Source organism: Mirounga angustirostris, unplaced genomic scaffold (assembly GCF_029215605.1).
Source record: "Mirounga angustirostris isolate CCGP_5_RB_7025 unplaced genomic scaffold, mMirAng1.0.hap1 SCAF_8, whole genome shotgun sequence".
In the NCBI taxonomy this organism is placed as follows: Eukaryota; Metazoa; Chordata; class Mammalia; order Carnivora; family Phocidae; genus Mirounga; species Mirounga angustirostris.
Window position 1 is genome coordinate 104,015,488 of NW_026991716.1, and position 18,864 is coordinate 104,034,351.

Here is an 18,864-nt window from a genome sequence, read left to right on the forward strand (position 1 = left end):
AAAAAGTCCATCATGATGTTGATTGGGATTGTATTATATCTAAAGGTCAATTTGGAGAATATTGATAATTAGAAAATAGTCTTCCAAAGCATAAGTATACAATATCTCCCCATTTATTCAGTTATTTGTTAATTTCTCTCAGTAATGTTATATAGTTTTCAATATATGGGTCTTGGACATCTTTTGTCAGATTTATGCCTAAGTTCCCTTTTCATTCTTTTTTCAAAACTTATTTTGGATCAATTGAGTATTTCTGATTCCTTTTTTTTCTATGATTCCTTTTTATGTTATTGACTTAGTTGTAACTCTTTATTTAATTATTTTAGTAGCTTTTTTAATCACATGATATGCTTCTTAAAATTATTCTTGTCTTTCTTCAAATCATATGATACCATTTCACTTATAGTCTAAGAAATTTAAAATAATATATTCCATTTCTCCCCTCCTGGATTTTGTGCTATTATTATTATGCATTTTATTTTACTTTCATTTAAGTTATAAATCACATAGTACATTGTTATTAATTTTACTTTAAGTAGTTGATTAACTTTTAAAGGTATTTAAATAAGAAAAATAAGTCTTTTTATTCACTTATATAATTATCTTTTTCTATGCTCTCCAAATCCAATTTTCCCTCTGCTTGAACTTCTTTTAATATTTATTATAGTGCAGGTCTGCTAATGGTGAATTCTTTCAACTTCTCTACGTCTGAAAGTTTTATTTAAGTTTTCATCTTCAAAAGATACTTTCACATAGCAAAGAATCATAGGTTGATTCATTTTTTCTTACAATAATTTAAAGCAGTCTTCTGGTTTGCCTAACAAGAAGTCTACTATAATCCTTAATTTTATTTCTGTGTTTAATGTGTCATTAAATTTTACTACTTTTTAAGACTTTCCAGGGAGCCTGAGTGGCTCAGTCAGTTAAGCCTCAGACTCTTGGCTCAGGTTGTAATCCCAGGGCCATGGGATCCAGCCCTGCTTTGGGCTCCCTGCTCAACAGGGAGTCTGCTACTCTCTTTCTCTCCCTCTGCTTCTGCTTCTGCCCACCCCCACCTCTCCAAAAGAAATAAATAAGTCTTAAAAAAAAAAAAAAAGACTTTCTCTTTATCTCTAGGTTTAACCAATTTGATTATGATGTGCTTTGGTGGAATTTTCTTCATGTTTGTTGGCTTTGGGATTTGTTGAATCCATAGATTTGTAGTTTTCATCTATTTTAGAAAAAGTCCAGCCATTATTTTGTCATATATTTTCTGTCTCCCCATCTCTTTCATTTACTTTAGGATAGATTTATATATCCATTAGTGGAAGAAGAAGAAAGAGAGGGAGAGAGAGATTGAGTTTTTAATGTATAATGGTGCCAATCTTTTCTTGCTTTCAGATTTTGAATTATACTTGGAAAGGCTTTGTCCATATACAGATTATAAATAAATCCATTCATATTTACTTCTAATATTTGTGTGAGTTTACTTTTTACAACTCTAATTCATTTGGAATTTATTCTGGTGTACAATGAGAAGCACAAGTCCAATTTTAGTTATTTTCCTAACCACTATCCAATTATGCAAACACTATCTATTAAACAGTTCATCATTTATTTCCTAAGTGATTTCAGCTACCTGAAATTTGTCTTACATACTTTATTGCTATATATATTTGTGTATATTTCTAGACTCTCTGTTCACTTCCAGATAGTTTTAAGTATGGAATTTTTAAAGCATGTTTTAACATCTAGAAGAGGAAGTCCCCATTCATTATTCTTTTTCCTCGTATGTTTAATTTTACACACTATAGAATGCATTCTTCTAGCTCAAGAAAGATGTGTATAGTACTTTATTGGGATTGTATTAAGTTTATATATCTAATTTGGTATAATTTGCATATTTATGATGCTCTTAAGAACTAGTGATGTCTTTTCATTTGTTTATTTTAAAATTATTTATTTTATTATACATGTATTAAATATTTTTGTTAAATTTATTCCTAAACTTATTTATTTCCAAATAGATATTTTTTTGTTATTATTATAAAAATATATTTAACTGGCTATTGTTTGATATAAAACTATTTAAATATTAATGTTATTTCCTGCTAACTTATTAAAATTTTTATTGCAGTTTTGTTTTCTTTTAAAATCTTACTGCTTTTCAAGCTATATTATCATGCTATTTACAAATGGAAATAATTTTACTTCTCTGTGTCCAATTCTTGTACTACCATTTGTTTTCATGCATTATCTACTGTGCTCAAGTACAAGGCATTTTACCTGACTTCCAATCCTTAGGTAAAAAAAAAGTGCCTAAAGGCCTCTTTTATTTACCCATTAATCATAATGCTGGCTTTGGTAGCTGTTATATGTAGTATATAGTATATAATATGTAATATGTAAAACATAACATATAAATATACATACTAAAATAATACATCTCATAAATATAATTAAAAAGTAGCCATTATGTCTTATTTTACTTTTAATTTCATTCAGTGTTTTAACAGAAATGAGTAGTATTAAATTTTGTCAAATACCTTTTCAGGATCCATATTGATAATGTTATTTTTCTCTTTTTCTTTAGATTATTTATATGGTTAGCTACGTTAATGAATTCCCTAATATTAAGCCATTCTTGAATTCTTGTAATAAGTTCTATTTGGTCATATTACATTATTTTTTAATGTGCCTTTAGAGTGTTAGATTTAGCTTGCTAATATTATATTTAGAGTTTTTATATTGAAGTTTACAAGAGCTTATTTTTCTGTTATAGTGTAATCTATGTCAGGTTATTTATCAATGATATACTTGCTTCAAAAAATAATTGGAAGTTTTCCTCAGTGTTATGTTCTGGAGCACTTTAAAGTGGAATGGACTTTTCTCCTTTTTGAAGGTTTAATAGAATACTATAAGAGCATCTTGGCCTTTTGCTTTTGGTCATGGTCCTTTAAGAACTTTCTGTTACTCTTATAGGAACTGGTCTTTAAGCCGCTAGCTCAATTGAGATCAATTTTTTTGTTGTTGTTAGAAATCTCATCTAAAAAAAAAAAGAAATCTAGAAATTTCATATAGATTTTCAGGTTTATTTGTTTATATTTGTACAAATTAGTCTCTTGTTATTTTCCTTTTCACTACTCTGATTCAATAATAATATTCAACAATGATATAATTTGCTTATTTCACATATATCCATTGTGTTCATTTTGTGTGCCAGTGCTAAATAAGTGAAAATTATTCTTGCCATTAAGGAAGAAAATTATTATTATTTTATTTATTTCACTTTCTAAAATGTAATTATTATTCAGATACTATTTTTATATTGTTTGCAACCCCTAACATAATCTTTGAACATGGAAATTATTAAGTGATAGCCTTAAAAGGCTGAATGAATCTTACACAAATTTTAAAAATTAAACCCAGCATGGAGTTAAGAATCATTATATTTCTCTATTCCAGAAAAAAAAAAACACACTAATTTATAAGTAGTACTAGTTAGTAGTACTATTAGTAGCACTAGTAATTTATATCACTCTACAATAAAAAAAAAAATTCCTCCCTTATAGCTAAATATAATCTTTAACCACATTGGTTAAAAATATAAAATAAAGTAGAATGTATTATATTGACTTGATTTGGAAACTTTTGCTGAAGTAGTCAGTGATTCCTTAAGCTGTTATATCTGTCTGTTATGAAAGGGGATAAAAATATAAACATTTTGTAGTGTTGATTTATAATTCTGGGCAAATTTGTTGTGTTGCTAAATATGGTGGCCTAATTACAAGAAAAAAAAGCTGTTTTAAGGTGTCAAATTAACAGATCTAAATTAAATCTTCAAATGACACTAACAACAGCTGTACTTTAATAACATTTTTTGATCAAAAGCCAAAACAAACAAACAAACAAAACAACAACAACAAAAAAACACATATTTTGAGCCATCATACTCTCTTCATAGACACGTGGTATTTTAGCTAATGCAGTGAGTTGTATATCAGATGACTTTAGGGAAAAAAGGGGGGGTTGTTATTTTTTAAACTTGAAACTAAATATTTATGAAAGTATTATATGAGATGAGGTACTGAGATACACTTAGGAAGTTTTGTAACCCTTAAATTTATATGCAAGAGATGCATTTATGTCAACCTTATTTTTGTATTATAATACTTTGTGCAGCAGATTATGGATAACTGTGGTGCTACCAACTTAAAATATTTTCAAGAGGAAACTTACATTCTGAATTTCTATGTTGGTAAAATAAATAAATGTTTATTGAGTGTCCTCAAATTATCACAAACTTTATTTATATTTATGACCCTTTCCAAAAGTAACATAGATTCTCCTCCAATTGCCTATTAATGAGGGGAGGCTTAATGAAGCTAAAAGTAGTGGGTCCAATTAGTAAAATAGTTATCATAATTTTCTTCTCCTTTCTAGTCATTTTTTCTGATGTCTTGGAGTATTATGTAAAAACAACCAAATATGAATAGTTGTTTTTATTTTGAGAAAAAGGAGTTTAAAAAAAAGTTTTCCTTGGGCACCTGGGTGGCTCAGTTGGTTAAGCGACTGCCTTCGGCTCAGGTCATGATCCTGGAGTCCCAGGATCGAGTTCCGCATCGGGCTCCCTGCTCGGCAGGGAGTCTGCTTCTCCCTCTGACCCTCCTCCCTCTCATGCTCTCTGTCTCTCATTCTCTCTGTCTCAAATAAATAAATAAAATCTTAAAAAAAAAAAAAAGTTTTCCTCAAACTTCAGAATAAGATGTACTAAATGTAACATAATTATCAGTAGATCTCAAATCTTTTTTAAGGCATGTAAAATGTACTACAGATAATAACTATGATTCACCTATACCATTATAACAGGTTGTGAAAGTAATACAATTTAACTTAATTAACTTAACAGTGCCTTATGTTCAAGGTAGTATGCCACTTGGCATAAATCAGAGTATCAGGGAAAAAACTGCATTAGTCTAGAATCTATACACTAATTCTCTATAATTTAAAAAATCACATTAAGAATAGTAATAAATCCAAAAAGTACAAAGCAATGAAGTAAGCATTTTTAATCTTAGTTCTTTAATAATTTTAGCTTGAGTAAATTTAAGGGACTTTGCCTGAAGCCTCTTATTTGTCCAGAAAGTCTACATTTAATACAAAATCACTCATTCAAATATGCATATAAAATGTACCAAAGAAAATGACACATTAATTATAATTCAATAGGTCAACTAATTATCTGAGATAATTTTGGAAATGCAGGTTATTTTCAGGTTTCTCTTGGATATCTGATTCCTTCTGAGTGCTTGGGGAGGAAAAAAATGAGATTTACAGGTCTTTGCTATCTTCTGACTGATTAAATCTAAATTGGATCTCTCATGTTTAATCAAAACTAGAACTCATACTCTGAATCTAATTTGGTAGTAATAATAAACTAGAAAATATTAACTAGTAATGTAAATAAATCCTTAGAAATTCATAAGAGTTTAAATTGGGAGTATTTTTCATGTGTGGTTTAGAATAGCTGTTATGAGCATTTTTCTTTGGCTCTGAGTCACATTTTCCTTTTTAATCATTTATATCAAAAGTTTTGATTGTACACTGAACATTATAGATAGTCTGGTTTTAGAAACTCTGGATTTTGTTATATTCCTGTGGAGAATGTTCAGTTTCTTTAGCAGCTGGTTAAATTATTGGCAGATCTTCTTGAGCTTCTAGAACCTTGGTATGGGGCTTCATTAGAGAGTGCTGGGATTGACCTTTCCTTTTTGTTTTTGCTCTGTCCAAGTTTGGATTTTATATCAATTTTATGCTGGCCTCAGAAAATGGAGAGTATTTTCTCTGCTGTTCCCTGAAATGTATATAAAAGACTAGAATAAATCTTACCTTGAAAATTTGACAGAAATGACCTTAATCCCATCTGAGTCTTGTGATTACTTATGAAATGATATTTCTCTTCTGATTCCATTTCTGGAATTATTAGAGGGACATTCAAAGTTTTATTTAATTACATAACTTTATCAAGACAATTTCCTTTAACTTTTCCAGTCTGTTATAGAATTTTGTTCTTCTTTTTAATCTCTGCATTATATGTAGATATTACCTTTTTATATGTAGTTTCACCTCATTCTTAATATTGTTTATTTATATTTTCTCTTTCATTCTTCATCATTTCACCAGAGAATTTTATATGCTAAGTACATTCCATGTAAATGCTGGAGAAGAATAGTGTACAATGAAGAGGTTAGAGATATGTGTGATAAGATATGGGTCCCCTCATACCTTGGAGACTGGGAGAGCCAGAGCAAAAAACATTTGTCTTTGGGCTTTCAGCAGACTTTTCAGTTAACCACTGAATTTTGTATAATTACATAGTTTTTTTCAATGTGTCAAGAAGCAAAAGCATTCAAGAAGCACTAGTTTGTTAATTTTTTCAAAGAAATACTTTTGGATTTGTTGCTCATAAAATAAGATAAATATAAATATCAAGCACTCAAAAATATGTTCAACTGTTTATTCTTCAGATAAAAGGAAATACAAATATATATCAATATTACCCTTTAGAATGACTAATTTAAAAAAAAAACTGAAAATACTAAATGTTGGTGAAGATATAGAACAGCCTGATTTTTTCATAAAATGATGGTTAGCTGTTTTAAAATAATACTACCACTTTTTTAAACACTTTGGCAGCTTTTAATAATGTTAAACTTAACTTATCCTAATACCTACTAATTCCATTCCTACATATTTACTCAAATAAATGAAACATATGTCCAAAAAAATACTTGTACAAAATTTCTCAGCAGCTTTATTTATATTAATCAAAAACTGGGGAAAATACTCATCATGAAGTGAATATATAAAGAAATTGTGATATATACACAAAAGAATATATAAACACTAAAAAGGAAAAATCATATGATATACTTTATAACATAAGTGAATCTCAAAACATTGTGTTGAACAAAATAATCCATATACAAAATTGTGTATATTGCCTGATCTTATCTATATGACATATGAAAACAGTGAGGGAAATCAGAACAATGGTTACATCTAGTACATATGCAAGGTTAGATGCATTAGAACATAGACCTTTCTGGAGAAAGGGAAATATTTGGATGGGATGATAGTTACAGAGATGTAAACAGGCAGTCCTTACTTGGTATGGTAATGTTGGACCATTCAAGTTGAACCATGCAATCTTAATAATCAATGGGAAAAGTATTATTGTTATGTAACTTTTAAATTTTTTTTATCAAAACATTAGAAACTCTTTTATTGTCAATTATAAATGTCTAGGACAATAGAAATAACACTAGTATCTATTTAGCACACTGTAATTTAAAACATTAGAAACACTGAGAATTAAAATGTTTTATTTCTTTATAAAAAGTTGAGTAGTTTGAGTGCTTGCCTTCCTCTTCTGTTCATAAAACTTACAGAGTGATCATCTTTTTTTCTGCCTCAGGGAGAATTATACTGCTTTCTAAGTTTGAAACAGCTTCTAACTTCTTATCCCTTGTGATTTGAATATCATAAAATATCTCTGAGAGATTTTTTTAATGAGAAGTTTTGCCAGCATCACTTCTTCTGGGACATCTTCATCCTTTTCATCACAAACACTTTATTTATGTCAGTAAGTTTGCTTTCACTAAGATATGGTTTCATCTCTAGAGTCTGACATTCCTACAATCAGTTATTTCTTGCATAACTTTATCTACCTTCTATTCAAATTTTCTTTCAGCATTATCAGTTCTAATTTTTTGTGTCACTTCCATCTTGGTTGGCTCATTTCTTCTTTTAATCCCTATTTGTATAAAATGCCACATGGGTTACACTGGGAGAAAGGGATTCACTACAACTACCTGCTTTGTTGTCTGTTTATAAGTTGGAAAATAAACTTCAATAACTAATCATTGACAGGCTGTGAAAGAAGTGATATGAAACACCAGTGATCATGATGCTCATCAGTTATTTAAATAGTGATTTGTACCCTGTCAAAATACCAACATTTTTCACAGGACTAGAACAAATAATATTAAAATTTGCATGGAACCCCAAAAGAGCCCAAATAGCCAAAGCAATCTTGAGAAAGAAGAACAAAGCTGGAGGTATCACAATTCCAGATTTCAAGATAAACTACAATGCTATAGTAATCAAAACAGTATGGGACTGGCACAAAAACAGACACATATGTCAATGGAACAAAATAGAAAGCTCAGAAATGAACTCATGCTTATATGGTCAATTAATCTATGACAAAGGAGGCAAGAATATACAATGTCCCCAAAGAATGGGATATTCTTGCCATATGCAAACTGGACAGTTACATGCAAAAGAATGTAACTGGACCACTTTCTTACACCAAACATAAAAACAAACAAAAATGGATTGAAGACCTAACTGTGGACCTGAAATCATAAATCTCCTAGAAGAAAACATTGGTAGTAATTTCTTTGACATTGGCAGTATCAACATTTTTCTAGATATGTCTCCTAAATCAAGGGAAACAAAAGCAAAATTAAACTATTGGGACTACATCAAAAACAGCTTTGCACATCAAAGAAAACCATCAAAAAACAAAAAGGCAATCTACTGAATGGGAGAGATATTTTCAAATGATATGTCCAATAAGGGATTAATATCCATAATATATAAAGAACATATACAACTAAACACCAAAAAGACAAGCAAACCAATTAAATAAAGGGCAGAGGACCTGAATAGATTTTTCCAAAGAAGACATACAGATGGACAATAGACACATTAAAAGATGTTCAACATCACTAATCACTAGGGAAATGCAAATCAAAACCACAATGGGATAATACCTTACATCTGTCAGAATGCCTAAAATCAAAAAGGCAGGAAATAACAAGTGTTGGTGAGGATAGGAGAAAAGGGAACCCTTGTATACTCTTGGAGGAAATGTAAATTGGGACAGCCACTATGGAACACAGTATGAAGTTTCCTCAAAAATTAAAAAAATAGAAACATCAAATGATCCAATAATTCCACTCCTGGGTATTTACCCAAACAAAACAAAAACACTAATTCAAAAAGATATGCACCCCCATGTTTATTGCAGCATTATTTACAATAGCCAAGATATGGAAGCAACTTAATCATTCACTGATAGATGAATGGGTTGAGAAGATATGGTACACACACACATATATACACACGCAAATATGATGCAGCCATAAAAAAGGATAAGAGGGTACTATGCTCAGTGAAATAAGTCAGACTGAGAGGGACAAATACCATCTGATTTCACGTATATTTGGAATCTAAAAAAGCAAAACAAATGAATAAACAAAAAGCAGACTCAGACCTATAAATACAGAGAACAAACTGATGATTGCTGGTTAGGGTAGGGGTTTGGGAGGGATTGGCAAAGTCAGTGAGGGTGAGTGGGAGATATAGGTTTCCAGTTATGGAATGAATAAGTTACAGGAATAAAGCACACAATACAGGGTATTTAGTCAATGATATTGTAATAGCATTGTATGGTGACACATGGTAGCTATACCTGTGGTGAGCACAGCATAACATATAGAGATATTGAATCACTATGTTGTATACCTGAAACTAATATAACATTGTATGTCAACTAAACTCAAATTTTTTTAATTAAGTAAATAAATAAACACATACAGGGCGCCTGGGTGGCTCAGTTGGTTAAGCGACTGCCTTCGGCTCAGGTCATGATCCTGGAGTCCCGGGATCGAGTCCCGCATCCGGCTCCCTGCTCAGCGGGGGGTCTGCTTCTCCCTCTGCCCTCTTCCCTCTCGTGCTCTCTGTCTCTCATTCTCTCTCTTTCAAATAAATAAATAAAATCTTTAAAAAAATAAAAATAAAATATAAATAAATAAATAAATAAATAAACAAACACATATAAATAAATAGTGATTTGTGGACTAAAGACATAGCGGTCATAATTGTACTTTATGCAACTTCTCACAGATAGTATAGCATAGTCACTGAAATTTGAACTATGTTGTTGAGGGACTGGTATTATTTTTTAAAAAGATTTTATTTATTTATTTGAGAGAATAAACCTGAGCAAGGAGCTTGACATGGGGCTCAATTCCAGGACCCCGAGATCATGGCCTGAGCCGAAGGCAAATGCTTAACTGACTAAGCCACCCACGTGCCCTGGGGGACTGGTATTATTAAACTAAATTATAGTAACTGAAATCTGTGTAAATGGAAAACATGCCTGCATTTGTTAATACTTATAAAACATTGTATACAAATTATATCCTTTTATAAATTAATTTTTATCAACTGAAATCAGAAAAATATAAAAAAAGGTATAATTTCTAGCAGATAATACAATAAAAAGGGGAAAAAACCCCAAACAATCTAAAATTGTTTTAATTAATTAGAGTTTAACAATGTAGCTGGATATAAAATTATGAGGTAAAATCTAATTATAATTATATATGGCAGCAATAAACAGAAAATGTAATTATAAATGGCATTCCATTTTCAGTGATAATACAAATTGGCTATGAATACATCTTTAAAAGTAAATATAATTCATAGAGATTATCATTTTTATTAAAAGAAATTGAAATCAACCTAAATAGAATGTTACACCATATTCATAGACAAGCAGACTCCATATCATAGAAACTTATTTATTTGCAAATTGATTTGTAGATTGAATGCAATTTTAATCAATATCCCCAAAAGTATTTTTCGTAGAACTAGTAAGCTGATTCCAAAATTCAAATACAAGATTAAAGCCAAATAATAACCAAGACATCATTAAAGAGGGCAAAGAAAAGTAATGAATACTTCATATTCTATTTCAATGCCATGTATATTAAGATATAATCATTAAGAAAGTATGGTAGAAGAGACAAATTGACCAATGGAATGGAATAGAAACCCCAGATACAGCCATTCTCATTTAAAATGTTATCCATGTCAGGTTTGTCATCCCTGGAGGAAGGAGAAACTACTTATTAAATAGTGCTAACACAATTGTTTATCCACAAATACAAAATAATGGCTAATTACTTCCCATGTAACCAAATATCAATTGCAAATGGATTTAAACCTGAAAGTTAAATTTAAATCTTATAGAAATACATCTATAGGAGTCCTGAGTAGTGAGGAGATCCTTAAGCAAGACACAAAGATTTTAATCATGTTTTAAAAAATATATAATTTTGATTATGTTAAAACAAAGAATTTCTATTCATCAACAGACAAGAAGAGACAAGCTATAAACTGGCAGGAGGTACTTGCAACACATAACAACGTCATAGAGTACTAATAACATGAAAAATAAAAGAGCCTTTACAAATCAATAAAAAAATTGAACATTAAAACATGGGCAAAGGAGTTGTACAGGTATTTCCACAATCAGATATGAATGGCTTTTAAATAATGGAAAGATACTCAATCTTGAATACTCAGCGAAATATAAATTATAAAAATGAAATGACTTACAACCATTAAACTGTCAAAATTAAGAATTTCAAGAATACTAAATATGGATGAGAATGTATATAAATGAAGCCTGTTGGTAGGATATTACTCTGGTATAACTACTTTGGTAAACAATCTGGCTTTATAATATAAAATACGCTCTTTTTTTGCCTACAAACCAACAGTTCTGCACTCAGTTGTATATCCTTGCAGAGATTCCCAATTGCAGTCAAATGCTCTACCCCTGAGCTATACCCCCAGAGATTCCCAGTTGGCCTAAAGAGTCATATAGCTGTTCAGAGACTAGGTTAAATAGGTGTTAAGAAATCGATCCACTTTGCACTCAGGGTAGCCTGGTAACCCAGTCTGGTCAGCTCAAGCTGTGAACAGCCTTGTCTCTTTGCCTCAGGGTGTCATACATGGTCTAAGTATACTGTGAAAGGTACAGTGCTATTAAAAATAGCATTGTTTAGGAGAGCAAAAACATAGAAGTAGCTGCAAATGGAGGAGAACAGATAAATAAATCAAGGAATATTCAAACAATGGAATGATCTGCAGTAGGAAAATAAATGAACCTCAAGTTTAAGCAGCAATATGGATGAATCTTACAAAAATTATGTTGACAAGAAAAAGTACTCTCAGTACCAAATATATGTAATCTAAATTTAGAGACTGTATACGTTTATGTGTGTGAATATGCATGCACATATGTGAGTATATATATGATCAAACCATGTTTTATTTATTTATTTATTTATTTGAGAGAGAGGATGAGAGGAGAGAGAGAGCACATGAGAGGGGGGAGGGTCAGAGGGAGAAGCAGACTCCCTGCTGAGCAGGGAGCCCGATGCAGGACTCGATCCCGGGACTCCAGGATCATGACCTGAGCCGAAGGCAGTCGCTCAACCAACTGAGCCACCAAACCATGTTTTTAATGGAGGGAAAAATAATACTAAATACTAAAATTCAGGATGATGGTTTTCAGATGATTTTCTGATGGTTTCCTTTCCTGTTGGCCTGGTGGTAGGAAGACCAAGCAGTGGACTAGGGAAGAGTACACTGGTAATTACAGGGATAATGTTAATATTCTATTTTGTAAAGTTACAAACACAACACACAATGGAATAAGGGGGGCAGAAGGCATATAGGAGATTGTTTTTTATACCAGATGGGAGAATAATGTGCTATCATGCTTACAGGATGATTTAGTAAGCACAGAAAACTTCACGAGAGAACAGAGAGAAGGGGAATTATGCAGAAACAAAATTTTCCAAAAGATGGAAGAAAATGGGACTCACAGCACAAGTATTTAGGCTGGTTTCTGTAAGGGACAGGAAAATCCACTTATAAAAGGAAATATCAAAGGCCAAATATACAGATATGTCTGGGTTGAGTAGTTTGGTAGTGGAAAGGTAAGGAAGTTCAAGATATTCAGCTGGGGGTGAGGCAGATGTATAATGTGAGTTAAGGAGGAAAAAAAAGTTATGAAATAGCCAAAAATAAAAGGGCAAATTTCTAACTTATGTACCCTATGTATCTGTGGCCAGAAAATTAATCATATTAGTTGATGGTTCTAGGAAACTGCAATCTTGGGAAAATCAAACAAAAATATAACCAAGACTAACAAAATATTTGCAATTCCCTGCTGCCTGAAGCCCTTGACACAAATCATTAAGACTTACAAGCCACACTCTATTTTAATTACACTTATACAGATAAATACAGATGTAAATTCTAAAGAAATTTTGCCAATGGGAATATTTATAGTTTCCTTTTCTGAACTGGAATTTCCCATTGTCACTGTAAAATTAAGCCATTATATATTTTTCCATGATAAAATAAAGTAAAAATTTTAATAATTATAATTTAGGCTTTCAGGAGTTAAGATGGCGGAGTAGTATGGGGACCTTGGGTTTATCTGGTCCCTTGAACACAGCTAGATTAACATCAAATCATTTTGAACAGCTAGGAAATTGATCTGAAGATTAAGAAAACAATCTGCACAATTGGAGGGACAGAATGTGGCAGATGCAAGGTTCAGAGACATGAATTAGGAGAGAGAAAAACCGTGGTGCCATAGAGGGATGGGAGCCCTTTTAATAGAGAGAATTCAGAAGAGAGGGAGAGAGTGGGAGAGAGAGCAGTATGTGGGGTTTGCGCAAGGTTCTGTGGAGTGGGTATCACCAGGGTCGCACAGGAAGAGAACAACGTCTCCCTTCCTGGAGTGCATTTGGAAGAGGGTATTTTGCCTCTCCAAGGACAAAAGCCCCACAAGGTGGTATTGAGCAGCCATTCAACAGAGGGGGACAGAGGCACACAGAGCGCAGATAACCTGGTTGCAACTTTTCACTATGCTTCAACATAGACTCTGGACACTCAAGCAGGTGTGCAACTGCCTTTCTGGGACAGTAAGGTGCCAAGTGCAGCACTGTGAGGCTCTCCTCCAAGGGAAGGGAGAAGTCCACACACTGCTGGGTACTTTAAGATTTGTTGTTTTGAATCCCAGCCACCAGCCAGAGATAAAACACAGGAGAACTGTGGGGCTGGTGTGCCAATGGCAGGGCACAGACTGCAAGTTCCCCTTACTGGGGACAAGAGGGAAAGGTGATGCCATCCTACACACACACACACACACACACACACACACACACACACACACACCCTATTTCCTCCCCCTCCTATCCATGAGCACCTTCAGACTTCAGAGAGAAACAGCACCTCTAGCAGAGGCTGGAATTGCTTACACCAAACTCTGCCCCCCTGTACCCAGCAGGGGCTTCTTTATTAGGGCAAGTCTGACTGTGACTATGAACCAGTGCTGTGGGTCTCACCCTCAGAAGACCAACATAGGCCCTCCACATGCATCAAGGCTACCAATCCTAGAGTGCTTTAAAGCATCAGCTTCAGTTCCAGTGGAAATAGGACCAAGCTTTTCTTTCTTTTTTTTTATTTAGTATTTTTATTTATTTTTATTTTTTATGTATTTATTTATTTCAATCTTTTAATTTTATTTCTTTTTTCTTTTTTCTTTGGCATCAGGCTTTTAGTTTTTTGTTCATTTGTTGGCTTGTTTGTTTGATTCTTTTCCTCATTCTTTGGATCAGGCTTTTTTCCCCCTTTCTTTTTTCCTTCTTTCTTTTTCTTTGGAATCAGACTTATACTTTTTTGTTTGTCTGTTTGTTTGTTTTCTTCTTCCTTTTCCTTTTTTCTTTTCTTGGATCAGGCTTTTTTTTAAATTAAGCTTATCTTAACAAACAAATCAAAGCACACCTAGTTAAAGGTCCAAACACTCCCCACTGCAAGCAAGGAGGAACTCTGCAGAGGACTGACATGTGAGAAAGAGCAGCCAAAACACAACAGCAGAGTGCACAGAGCATACACCAGAAACACTTCCTAATCACAAGGCCCTGGACAGTGTAGGGCCCCTTCTTAATACAGTATTACTCTCAGGAGCAGGAAACATAACAAATTTTTATAACACACAAAAGACAGAAACCTGCACATAATGACAAGATGGAGGAATTCTCTCCAAAAGAAAGATCAAGAAGAAATCACAGTCAGGGATTTGCTCAAAACAGATATAAACAAAATTTAGAACAACAGTCATAGGAACACTAGCTGGGCTTGAAAGAACATAGAAGACACCAGAGAAACACTGGCTACAGAGATAAAAGACCCCAAAACTCGTCAGGATGAAATTAAAAAATGCTATAACTGAGATGCAAAATTGACTGGGTGTAATCACAATGAGGATGCAAGAAGCAGAGGAATGAATAGGTGATATAGAAGACAAAATTGTGGAAAAAATGAAGCTGAAAAGAAGAGGGAAAGAAAACTATTTGATCATGAATATAGACTTAGGGAATTCAGTGACTCCACAAAGCACAATAATATACATATCATAGGAGTCCCAGAAGAATAGCAGGAATAAGGGACAGAAGGTCTATTTAAGCAAATTATAGCTGAGAACCTCCCTAATCTGGAGAAGGAAACAGGCATTCAAGTCCAACAGGCACAGGAAACTTCCCTCAAAATCAACAAAAACAGGTCAACCCCAAGATATACCATAGCGAAAGTTGCAAAATACAAAGATAGAGAAAATTCTGAAAGCAACTAGGGATAAAATGTCCTTAACCTACAAGAATAGACACATAGGTTAGCAGCAGACCTGTCCACAGAAACATGGCAGATCAGAAGTATGTGGCATGATATAGTCAACATATGACTAGAAAAAGTATGCAGCCAAGAATACTATATCCAGGAAGGCTGTCATTCAAAACAGAAAGAGAGATAAAGAGTTTCCAAGACAAGCAAAAACTAAAAGAGTTTGTGAACACTAAACCAGCCTTGGAAGAAATATTAAAGGGGACCCTTTGAGTGGGAAAGAGAGACCAATAGCAACAAAGTCTAGAAAGGAACAGAGACAATCCATAGGAACAGTGATTTATAGGTAGTATAATGGCACTAAATTCATTTCTATCAATAATTACTCTGAATGTAAATGGACTAAATGCTCTGATCAGAGAACATAGGATATAGAATGGATAAAAAAATAAGACCCATCTCTTGTGCTGCTTATAAGAAACCCATTTTAGACCCAACGACACCTCCAGATTGAAAGTGAGGGAGTAGAGAACCATCTATCATGTTAATGGACATCCAAAGAAAGCTGAAGTAGCCATCCTTATATCAGACAAACTACATTTTAAACCAAAGACTGTAATAAGAGATGAATAAGGGCACTATATCATAATAAAGGGGTCTATCCAACAAGAAGATCTAACAATTGTAAATATTTATGCTCCTAACATGGGAGCAGCCAAATATATAAATTAATTAATAACAAGCTTAAAGAAACTCATTGATAATAATACAATAATAGTAGGGGACTTTAACACCCCACTCACAGCAATGGGCAGATCATCTAAACAGAAGATCAACAAGGTAACAATGGCTTTGAATGATAAACTGGACCAGATGGACTTAATAGATATATTCAGAGCATTTCATCCTAAAGCAGCAGAATACACATACAAGTATACATGAAACATTCTCCAGAAGACCACATACTGGATCACAAATCAACCCTCAACCAGTACAAAAAGATTGAGATCTTACTGTGCATATTTTCAGATCACAAGACTATGAAACTTGAAGTCAACCATGAGAAAAATTTTTAGAAAGACCAAAAATACATAGATGTTAAAGACTATCCTACTAAAAAATGAGAGACTGAAAATATATGGATACATGGAGATTAAAGAACATCCTACTAAAGAATGAATGGGTTAACCAGAAAATTAAAGAATAAATTTTAAAAAAAGGGTACATGGAAGCAAATGAAAATGAAAACATGACAGTCCAAAACCTTTGGGACACAACAAAAGTGGTCATAAGAAGAAAGTATATAGCAATACAGCCTTCTAAACTTAAACCTGAAGGAGCTGGAAAAATAACAGTAAATAAAGACTAAAACTAGCAGAAGAAGGGAAATAATTAATCTCAGAGCAGAAATAAATGATATGGAAATCAAAGAAACAGACCAATGAAACTAGGAGCTGGTTCTTTGAAAGAATTAACAAAACTGATAAAACCCTAGCCAGACTTATCAAAAAGAAAAGAGAAAGGACCCAAATAAAATCACAGTGAAAGAGGAGAAATCACAACCAATACCACAGAAATACAATCATAAGAGAATATTAAGAGCAATTATATGCCAACAAAGGCAATCTGGAAGAAATAGATAAAGTCCTAGAAACATATAAAGTACCAAAACTGAAACAGGAAGAAACAGAAAATTAGAAAAGACAGATAACCAGCAAAGAAATTGAAGCATTGATCAAAAAATCTCCCAACAAACAAGAGTCCAGGGCCAGATGGCTTCCCAGGGGAATTTGACCAAACATTTAAAGAAGAATTAATACCTATTCTTATGAAGCTGTTCCAAAAAATAGAAGTGGAAGGAAAACTTCCAAAATCATTCTATGAGGCCAGCATTATCTTGATTCCAAAACTAGACAAAGACTCCACTAAAAAGGAGAATTACAGACCAATATCCCTGATGAACATGGATGCAAAAATTCTCAACAAGATACTAGCTAATTGAATCCAACAATACATTAAAGGATTATTCAACATGATCAAGTGGGATTTATTCCTGGGCTTCAAGAATGGTTCAATATCTGCAAAACAATCAATGTGATACATCACATTAATCAAAGAAAGGTTAAGAACCATAGGATCCTCTCAATAGATGCAGAAAAGCCATTTGAAAGTAGGGATAGAAGGAACATACCTCAACATCATAAAGGCCATATATGAAAGACCCACAGCTAATATCCTCAGTGGGGAAAAACTGAAAGCTTCTCCCTTTGGTCAGGAACACGACAGGGATGTCCACTCTCACTACTGATGTTCAACATAGTACAAGAAGTCTTAGCCTCAGCAATCAGAAAACAAAAAGAAATAAAAGGCATCCAAATCAGAAAGGAAGAAGTCAAACTTTCACTCTTCACAGGCACAAAGAAATGGAAAAACATTCCATACCCATGGATTGGAAAAACAAATACTGTTAAAATGTCTGTAGTACCCAAAGCAATCTACGCATTCAGTGCAATCCTGATTAAAAACAAACAAACAAACAAACAAACAAAAAAACCCCAGCATTTTTCACAGAGCTAGAACAAACAATCCTAAAATTTGTATGGAACCAGAAAAGACCCCAAATAGCCCAAGTAATGTTGAAAAAGAAAAGCAAAGCTGGCGGCATCACAATCCCAGACTTCAAGCTGTATTATAAAGCTGTAATCATCAAGACAGTATGGTACCAGCACTAAAACAGACACATAGATCAATGGAACAGAATAGAGAACCCAGAAATGGACCCACAACTATATGGTCAATTAATCTTCAACAAAACAGGAAAGAATATCCAAAGGAAAAAAAGACAAATGGTGTTGGGAAAACTGGACAGTGACACGTAGAAGAATGAAATTGGACCACTTTCTTACATATACAAAAATAAATTCAAAATGGACACAAGACCTAAATGTAAGACAGTAAACCATCAAAATCCTATCGGAGAAAACAGACAGCAACTTGGTTATACCAACTTGGTTGCAGCAACTTCTTGGTTGCAGCAACTTCTTACTAGGCACATCTCTGGAAGCAAGGGGAACAAAAGCAAAAATGAACTATTAGGGCTTCATCAAGATAAAATGTCCTGCACAGCAAAGGAAACAATCAACAAAACTAAAAGAGACGGATGGAATGGGAGAAGATATTTGCAAATGACATATAGAATAAAGGGCCAGTATCCAGAATCTGTAAAGAACTCATCAAAATCAATACCCAAAAAATAAATAATCCAGTTAAGAAATGGGCAGAAGACATGAACAGACATTTCTCCAAAGAAGACATACAAATGACCAA